This window comes from Octodon degus, unplaced genomic scaffold (assembly GCF_000260255.1).
Source record: "Octodon degus isolate 3935 unplaced genomic scaffold, OctDeg1.0 scaffold00255, whole genome shotgun sequence".
Lineage (NCBI taxonomy): Eukaryota > Metazoa > Chordata > Mammalia > Rodentia > Octodontidae > Octodon > Octodon degus.
The window spans coordinates 1,947,174-1,957,791 of NW_004524831.1; the positions used below are offsets into that span (position 1 = coordinate 1,947,174).

At 41.5% G+C, this 10,618-nt stretch overlaps 1 pseudogene; it reads right to left on the reverse strand.

Annotated features, from left to right (window-relative positions):
* Positions 1–625: 625 nt before the first annotated feature.
* Positions 626–5,804, reverse strand: LOC105740983 (annotated as a pseudogene).
* Positions 5,805–10,618: the final 4,814 nt, after the last annotated feature.

Sequence of the window (10,618 nt, forward strand, 5' to 3'; positions counted from 1 at the left end):
TCGAATCTTGGCACTCCATACCTACAGATACATTTTACTGTCTTTATTCTTGCCACGGGTGGCACTGGAAGTGGTAGAATGAAATAAACTCACTGCAATTCCAGCGATGTTTCCATGGGATTACACATGTAAACTTCCTGGGCTGCAATGAAGACTGGGAAGGGCTCTTGACAGTGTGGAATTCACAGCCTCACCCAGACTGGATTTGAAGTTACAGCAGTTCCCCTGCCTCTACTCCCCAATGTTGGCATTACAAGGATGCACCACAATACCTGGAAAAGTTAATTTTTAGATGATGATAACTTGAAATTGCAAAGTCTCCTGACTTATGAAAATTCATAGTCCCCTTTTGGGTTAGGCAAGTTGTATTTGGTTTCCTAAAAGATTTAAGAAAAAAAAAAAAAAAAAAAAAGACCAAATAAATATATAATTAAATGCACACATATATGAATTAAAGTTCAACAAATAAAACACATCTTTTTAAAAGTGTGTCTTTTTTATATGTCAACTGTAGCAGATGTATTCAGGCTCACCGCAGGTCATATGATGTTCAGAAAAGAGACCTAGAGCCTGACAGGCAGCCCTTACTCCCCTACTTACTTCTCTGCAGCTGATTTTGTGGTCTTCAGTGGATGCACAGCGCCCCCTGCTGGTCATGAGCGTCCATGCATAGAGGTTTGTGCCTGGACTCATACCGAAGTTCTCCCACTGTGTCTTTTGCACAGTAATACACGGTCATGTCCTCAGCTGTCACAGAGTTAAGCTGCAGGGAGAACTGGTTGTTGGACGTGTCTTTGAAGATGTTGACTTGGCTTTTCAGGGACGGATCATAATCTGTGCCTCCGTGATTGCTAATACATCCCATCCACTGCAGCCCCTTCCCTTGAGGTTGGAGGATCCAGTTCCAGCGGTACCCACTGGTGCTGGAGCAGCCAGAGACTGAGCCGGTGGGGGACAGGGTCTGCGAGGGGCTTCACCAGGCCAAGTCCAGACTCCTGAAGCTGCACCTGGGACAGGACACCTGGGGACACAAAACCACAGTGAGTCCTGGATCAGATGCAGCTTTACATGCCTTCCTGTCTGAATGAATCCCTGACATGCTCACCTCTGGGAGCCACCGCCAGGGAGAGCAGGAACATGTTCCTGCCTGTTAGGCCCACTAATTCCAGGAGCTCCCTTAAGATTGACAGAGAAACTGAATTTAAGCAGAGGGTTGCTGTGTTTTAATCTGGCTGTCTAGTTAGGTATTTGCATGAAGGATGTACACTTGTGTATGAAAGCACGCATGAGAGAGGGCGGTCCCTGTAGCTCCTCTCAGTGGGTGATCTTGGTTGTGCCCTCAGAGAGCTCAACGCTCTTTCTTTTTTTTTTTTTCTTCCATAATTTGATTGAGAGACACATAGCAATGAGACAGTTTCAAATCAAATTGGTAGGACAGTTTCAATAATCAACACATTGCATACTCTCTTCCTAGTGGTTATTTGCTGTACAAGATGCGGACATAAAAATAGACTGTAGCTCCTTTTTTGTTTAGTTCTGTCATTTGAATATTATAGGTGTGTTAACTCAGCAAAATATTCTAAAAGAGTCCAGAAGTCCATAATAGTACTGGGTCTTCCGCTTCACTGGCAGTGTCAGAAATTGTTGACCCGAGTCCCCTACAGCTCAACATAACAGCATGGCTTTACTTCTTATACTTCTCAGCGCTCTTTCTGAAGTCTGCTGCTCCAGGCTCGGTTTCTTTTATCACAGGAGAGGACATGGGGCAGATAATCTTCTGTAGAGCTGGATATTTTCACAAATGAAAAGAAATTCATCATTATGGTAAGCACTCCTCAGTGTTGTAGCTCAAAAATCAGATGACAAGGAGGCAAGTCCAAAAGTTCAAGGAAGTGCTTTATTTTAGCTGGTACCCAGCGGAGGCCTCTATGAAAGGTGCGAAGAGGTGAGCCGAGCACTGACAAGGATCAGTATTTAAGCTTGAAAACTGCAAAAACAGGGAAGGGGTGGAGAGGAAGAAGTGTCAGGGTCATTAGTTCATTAGATGGTCCTATTGGGTGGGGTGCTGAAATCAGCAATCATGGGGTACAAGTGGGTCATTAGTTCATGGGAAACAGATATCATGAGACTTGAGTCACAGGGTGAGGAATTGGGAGGAGTCAGTGCATACAGAACAGGAACTCGGCAAGGTTAGAAGGGCAACAAAATGGAGTCAATTTTGACAAGGTACAACACTCAGTTCCCAGGGATTAGCAGGACAGTACACATTTATTTGTATACACATAGCTGAATTCACATATGATAGACAGTACAGGCAAATACAGATGAATATATTTGCTCTCATGCGAAGGATTTGTACTCAGATCCATTTCAATTTTCCTTAGCTCACTTTTAGTAGCAGGGATACTCCAAAATACTGTGGCAGTGACAAAATGTTGCAATTTCATTTAGTTCAAATCAAACTGACTCTGACACAACATTTGCCATGGGTGAAGGGGGTCTGAACTTGGATTTACATTTTTTCCATGTGAGGTACATTCAGGAGTAGTCACTTGAAGGTTCTCTATGGGAGGAATGTGCTCACCATTAGAGCACCCACCTTAGTTTTAGTATGGTGCAGATAGTTTCATTCACATGATGTCAGCTTATAGCATTGTTGAAATAGAGCACAGTTCCAATGCCTTGATTTCCCCATAGAAATCCAATGCTTTGCATGGAAAACATGGGCCTGTATTATCCCATTTTGTAAGACAGCATTAGTGGGCTGGCCAAATAGCTCAGCAGATTAAAGTGCCTGCAAGCAGGCATGGAAGCTGGGGGTTCAATCCCCAAGCCTGCTGTGCCAGCCCTGCCCCCAGGGTTCCCTGAGCCAGCAATTGATACCGGGTGTGGAGGCACACGCCTGTAAGCCCAGCTGTTGGGAGACTGTAAACAGGCGGATCACTATGAGTCTGATCTGGTAGTGAGACCCTGAATACCCTGTAGACCCTCCCCTAAAGTACAAAAATAAAATAAAATAAAGAAAGAACATTAGTGAGCATGAGCCTCCTCCGAACTGAGAAAGGAAAGGTGGTAAAAGAAAAGACCCTGCTCACTGATTCACATGTGCAGGCTGGTGGCTTGCTTTTAAGGACCCAGCCATATATTTGTGAAGTGTACATTTTTTTGTTCAGTAGTAGCAGATTTTAGTTTAACACACACACACACACACACACACACACACACACACACACACACACACTTACCTCACGGAAGCAACAAGATTGGTATGGCCTGGAAATTAATCTGTACTCTCTGTGGTTTGTAGAAAGAGAAACCTTCCTGCTGACAGAGACATTGTCCCCGTCTTAAAGACTAAATCCCCTTGAACACTCCACCTGACAGCTTCCGTTCTGAACTGCAGCACTGTACATAAGTCTGCAGGGGCAAGCAGTGGTGGAGATCAGAGGCCAGTCCCATCCCGCCCTTCTGAGAGACACCAACAATGTGGTCTCCCTAGGCTGCCCTCCAGACTCTAAAGGCTCAAATTAGGGAACGCAATAGAGAAATGAAATCATTTTTCAGCATGTATCAATTATAGATATGATCAGAGTTCATCGCATTGTTTCATCATGTTCCTACAGTGTTCACTGGTCAAAGTGGCTAATTAGCTTTTCATGTCCTGCAAGAAATGTGGCCTTTAAACATGTGGGTCTGATTTATTTCACTTAAAAGTAAGGTCTCAAGGTACATCCACTTACCTAGAAATGTCTCAAGGTTGTTGTAATGTCTGATACATTGTGTCACCTGGAGAAATTTAGACATTTAAGCAACTCAGTGAGGGTGGGAAGGCTTTTATTTTGTAAACATCCTTAGCCTGTGAAAGACAAGGGAATAAAGGTGGTGTACGTGCTATACCAACCCTAGGGCAGGTAGCTTGCTTGCAATATACAGGAGGAAAAGAGGTTTGCTCTCCGTGCATTTGCTCTTGTTGTTCTTGCTATCTTCCATCACCATGAACTGTTGCCACGATGCCATGATAGCTTGTCAGGTATTTTGTCTCAGCAATGAGAGAAAAGTCACTGAGACACTTGCCATATAACAAACAACCTCTTATGTTTTTGATTCTTTTAAAAAGCATTCTAAATAAAGGAAAATATTAGTACATTAGAAGAAATGGTTTTGGAATATCTAGCAGAGTAAAGATGTGAGAAAATGTCACTAATTTCTAGTCTTGGTTGCAGCACATACCACTGTACACTTGAGCTGGATCTCAATTCCTGCAGCTTCCCATGGGAAGTGTTCCATGTCCCTAGATCCCTAACTCCCTCCATCAGAGCCGTGACATTGACACTCTTGACGATTCCATACGTCATGCACTGCTTGAAAAAACACTAACTCTTTTCAGCATTGTCTGGCTTCTGGGGTTTCCTTTGAAATTTCAGGGGAAACCTCTCAACTGCACACCTCTTACATTCTTCTGGCATGCATGAACAGCATCACATGATGACGCCCAACACCAGCTGTGGGTCTGAATTGTACTAGGACACACTAGAGTTAGGGCTGCAGTGGCTTCTCCATGTCGTGTTAGCTTAGGCTGTCCTGGAAAATCCAAGGGTTCTGAAAGTACCTGCAAAACTTTAGAGACACATTGCTTTCCTTCACCAGTAAGCCTGCAGTGGCTGTGGCTTTCTCACTCCACAGATAACCAACATGCCCTCTTTCCTCTGGTTCTGTTGCGGATGACGTGGCTTCTTTATAAGGACAATCATTTTATTTTTTTATTTACCACATGTCCTCTACTTGGGTACAATTGCACTTGTGCTTCTTCAGTGAAGAAGCTGGGGATTTTTCAATTTTAAACCTCGGCCAATTTCTGTTCCAAGTTCTTTCTATAAATTGGGCTACAAGCAGCCTCTAGAACCCACATTGCTGTTTGAATTCTGCACTGCTTATTATGCTCTGTTAAGTAAACTTATTTAATGTCCTTGAACTCTACCTTCCAAAACATCTCATAGCCTGGACAAAATGCATTCAGAGTCTCCCCCATGGTGTATGCTGTGGTCTTTATTTCAATTCCTAATTGTGTTCTCTTTCCCACCTGGAACTTCATCAGTATCATCTCATTAAATACATTCCTATCTGTGGTCTCTGCTTCCACGGGAATCTCCCAGGAAGCTCTGCTCAGTGATCCTGTGTGCTCCTGGAATATTTTTCCAAAGTCTTCCTGAAAAGATACTCCAAGGGCTTCTCCACATCATCTCAGGGGTTGCCACGACCACTACACTTCTCAGTATTTTCTGTGTTTTGTGTACCACTATAACTAGTACCTGAGTGAAACTTTATTTTGACTCACTGTTTTAGTGGTTTCATTGCATGATAAATTGACTACATTACCTTGGATGAAGCTACACATCATGGCTGGAGAACATGGAGGAGATCGTTCACTCACTCCATGGCCCATTGTCCCCTTCGGAGCCATAGCCAATGGTAAAGGGTCTCCAATCAGGCCTCACCTTTAAAATACTTCACTGCTTCCTCATAGAGCTACCCTAGGGAGCACAGCTTTACCATGTGCATCACTGGGGGACAGTTACCCTCTAAGTATTGGTTTCCAGTTTGTGATATTGTTTTATTTACAATGGACAATGAGTTAAGGATATATAGATATATTTAATGTTTGGATCAAAAAATTAATGAAAGGGGAATTGAGGAGCATCTTCAAGATTAAAGATGAAATAAAATATGAATGACTAACTATATATACTGATACCTGTGAAATAAGCAATGGCACTGAAGATGGTAATCTGTAATAGTAGTTTCATGCTTGGAGTGCCTGTCATTCTGGTCTTCTGAATATGGGCTGCTTGTCATGACATGCCAGTTGCTGCTGTGCTGTCTCTTGGGTAGATGACTGTTCAAAAAGAAGGGGGTGGTGAATGAAGGCAAGAGACAGGAAAAGGAATATTGTGGGACTGTCCTGCTTCAAGGTTGTATATGGTGAGATTTTTTGACTTATGTGCAAACATGAGAAGTATAGAATTCTTTATCCTATTTTTAAAATATAATCTAATTTTAAATGTTTTTTATCATATTATGTAAGGACTTAAAGTTCAACATATCGATACTTGATGAAAAATACCTGTTCCTTATTATGCCTAAGATGTTTGATATGCAGACAGATAGGTTAAGCTTAACAGCCTAGGTTTTATGGTAATAACATTAAGCTTGTCTTCTGGATAGTTAACAACCTAAGTTTGCAGACCAAAATTAGAGAAAAAGGAGGGCTGCAAGGAAAGCCAACATTTTGGCCCTAGCCTTCCAAGGTCAATTAAGACTCAGGGTATAGGAGAACTTGTACTGTAACATCATGTAACTCGGTAGTTACAAATTTTCTGATCAAGGAGATTATGGGGCCAAAGAGGAAAGTGATCGATGATGTAGAGTGTCCCTAAGGAGGGTCACATGGAGAGAAAACATTCTCTCAGGCTTTCACAGAGAGCACATTGGCCAAGCAATGGCCGTGACTCATCCATATGGCTGACACTGACAAAATTCTACAAACTGAGGTACAGGACCTCGGGATAAATCCTGAGGGGATTTCACTGACCTTATCAGACCCAAAAACTACAATTCTTGTTACATAGTTCCTGCTTTACCTTGGTCTTAACCATCCAGCAGAAAAGTATAAAAATGAAGTATAAAATGTAAAGCCATGGTGTTATGTTGAGCTATAGAGGACTCAGGTCAACAATTTCTGACATTGCCAGTCAAGCGGAAGACCCAATACTATTATGGGCTACTGGACTTTTTTAGAATATTTTGCTGAGTTAACACACCTATGATATTCAAATTATAGAACTTAACAAAAAAAGGGGATACAGATGAATGTCCATTTTGTATCTGTGTATTCAAAGTGATTAGGATAGATACATAGTTACATTCTCTTCATGAATAGAGGGATTTATTCTAATGGTGTGTGTAAATAGGATATCAAGTCTGCATCTTGTACAGCAATTAACCACTAGGAAGAATGTAAAAACAAACAAAAAACAAAAAAACAAATACATAAATGAAATAAAATATGAAAACTGTTGGGATACAGGAGAAAGTAGCAGTGAGAATAAGAAGCCTGTAGTGATGAGCACCTGCACTTCAGCGACAAGGACAATAATGCAGCATCTTTGTTTACCTGTAAGTGACAAAGAGAAGGAAGAGTAAAGCAAGGTGAAGTTTTTGTAGAAGGGAGAATTAATATATTATTAATATGTAGTATTTCAGAGAGAACTCTTTATTTTGATTTCTGTGATACTTTTTTGTGAAAGTTTGATAGTAGGTAGTTGTACCACTGTGATCAGAGCCTCTCTGTAAAGAGTCTGTTCTTTAGCTATTTCTTCAGAGTTAGGGATTCTTGTTTTGTATGTGTCTGAAGGTTTTTCCCTCTCTATTTTTTTATTTTTTATTAATTTTAATGAGAAAGAGGGGCCAGGGAGATGGCTCAGTAGAATAAGTACTTTCCTGGCAAGCTCAAGGGCCTGAGTTCAATCCCCAGTTTTGAAAAAAATGAGAACGAAATAGCAATGAGACAGTTTCAGAACATGTTAGTAGGACACTTACAATAATTACTATATTGCATATTGTTGTCTTCATAGTGGTTACTAAGCACAAGATGCAGACATTATATCTTGTCTAAACAATATTAGTACAAATCTTTCTTCTCATTGAACTAAGAGAAAGTAGCTGTATATCTATCCTGATATCATATATATATATATATATATATATATATATATATATATATGTACAAAATGGTCCTTCATTTATATCTCCCATTTTTGTTTTGTTTTGTCAGAGATGGGTGTTCCATTGCTATAAGAGAAGCTGTATTTGGAGAAGTCTTTAAAGGACCTTTTCATACTTGATGCAAATTTAAATATTGTAGGTACTTGAATTTAGCAAAATAACCCAATATAGTCCAATAGTCCATAATAGTAGTGGGTTATCAGCAGAACTGGCAATGTCAGAAGTTGTTGACTTGAGCTTTATACAACTCAGCATTTAATATAGCATTACTTTTTATACCTAGTTGTTATACTTTTCTGCTGAATTGTCAAGACCAAGTTAAAGCAAGGCTTATATAACTATTGCCCTCTGTAGTGATTCAGAATCAAATATTGGTTTCTGTTTCACACTGTCCTCTCTCCTTCTGTACAGGGCTTCTGTAAAGTTATTACCTAAGTGCCTCCCGATATTATTACCCCAGAGGGAACATGTGGTTAAGGCAGATATGGTTTTCTATTTATAGTAATACAATTAGCAACACTAATAATGGGTGGTGAGATTTAGCAATTGACAGACATTTTTAACTAATAGATTTGTATTTTAGACCATAAAAGCAAACATTCTGACATAGCTAAGGAGATATTAAATTGGGAATCTGTATTAAAATTTGTTTCTCTAAATTGTGTCTGGTCATCTCCCCTTGATGTACCTGAAGTCTTTGAGGCATGCTAATTCACCCCAGTTACCTGTTGTCACCTCTGTCTCAAAAGGATGCTCCTGTAGATCTGGGTCTAGGTCTGGACCCCAACTGGACCTATCAGTATGCCTCACTGATGACAGATAGGCCTGGCCCTTCCTCTCGCTACCCTTCTTTGCAAGAGCCATTCTTCTGGGCACAAGTTGGAAAGGAAGAACACGAGGGATTGTGAGATGGAAGGCTGCGGTTGCAAGTACATCTTATTTTCAACTATTCTATTGTTTGCTTCTTATTACAGATGTTACCTGGCCAGTCTGGGCATGGTGGCCCATGCCTGTAATCCCAGCACTGGGGAGGCTGAAAACAGAAGGATCCCCATGAGTCCAAGCTGCATAGTGAGACCCTTTACCAAATACATTAATTTTAAAAAAGAAAGAAAAAACAATGTTACCTGGCCATCTTTTGCAAGATGATTCTAATTCTGAACGTTAGTGTCTATGGAAGAAGGCTGGACTGATTTCCATTCATGTGCATAACTTTCTTTCTATTTACTGCTCATGTGCAAGGGGGAAAATACAGCTTCGTTGACTTAATATTGGCTTGCAAAACTAAGATCCCAGCTGGATCATCTGATGTCCCAGAATTCCAAGTACTAAAGTACTCAATTCTGGCTACGGTTGCCCTTCGTTGCTCACAGATTCCTCAGGTGCAATTGAGCATAATTTGTACTTTACTTCTGCAGTCAACTTTGTACAGGCACAACCTGGAAAGAAAAATAAGTAGAACACTGTGCCTGTCCCCCACTGAGGCTCCTGTGCTCGTGTTTCTATTATTATCGGGTTGTTTTCATGGAACATTTGTTGCTGCATTTTCCCATGTTTTTCTAGTTTTTTATTTTGATTTTTACACTGGCAGGGACTAAAACAGATAGTTATAATTATTTCTGATGTCCCCGTGTGCGTGGAGTGGACATGATCTGGACCAGCGTTGGGCCCATGAGAATCCACTGAGCACCAGGCAGGTCCTTGGAAGCAGATGCAGGCTTCCTGTCCGCATCTAGGGTTTCCTCTCCTTTCATGTTATGAAACCTTCAGCAACCCTGCAAGAGAGAGAGAGAGAGAGAGAGAGAGAGAGAGAGAGAGAGAGAGAGAGAGAGAGATGAGAGAGATTCCAAACCGAGTGAACTTTTGTTAAATCTTAATGCATATACATTTCTTTATGTCTTCACTTCATGATTTTCAGTAGAGTACACATGGTTGACATCTGTCTGAAAAAGACAGTACATTTCCAGAATTTTTTTTGGAGTGTCCGGCCAATTGCATGGTATTTGCTAACACTCAATGTGATATTTAGGACACAATGCAGAGAAACTGCCTCATTTAGGAATAAAGATTTCTGAAGAATATCCCGTCATGCGCTGGATTGTGCAGGTACCCCTGGAACAGTAAGTACATCACAAAGAGAATTCTCAGTCCTACAACAGAACACAACAGTGATGATTGGTGTCCTGGTGACAATCAGGACCCTTATCATGCCTCTCCACAGGGTCTGAGACAATGCAGATTTCTGTGTGCTGCACCACCTCAGGAGACCTGGTCCCCAGGCTCAGCCCAGAGCCTTGTGGAGCCCTGTTCTCAGGGGAGGAGGGAAGAAGAGCGGCCAGATTGGACACAGAGCAGTGTCCAGGAGCCTCACTGTTGCCTTACTTGTTGAGGAGGCTGAGCAGGAAAAGGTCGTAGACTTTCAATGGGGACTCAAAAATTAAGTATGTTAAGGCTAAAGTTACCCTCATAGCTGAGTGTTTCTTTGTCTGTGTTGCTCTCTCTCTCTCTCTCTCTCTCTCTCTCTCTCTCTCTCTCTCTCTCTCTCTCCCTCTCCCTCTCCCTCTCCCTCTCTCTCTCATTTCTCTATCTCTGTCTCATACTCACAGATATACATTTAAAATATATTAATGGGGGGGCAGATAACTTAGCAGACTAAAGTACCTGCTTATGCAGATGCAGCGACAGATCTCTGGCGTGTCGTGCTGGCCTGTTCCCAGGGCATGATAAAATGGTAACTGAGACTAGGCGTGGTGGTGTATGCCTGTGATCCCAGTGCTTGGGAAGCTGAAAACAGGAGGATCACTAGGAGTCTGATCTATGTAATGAGACTCTGTAG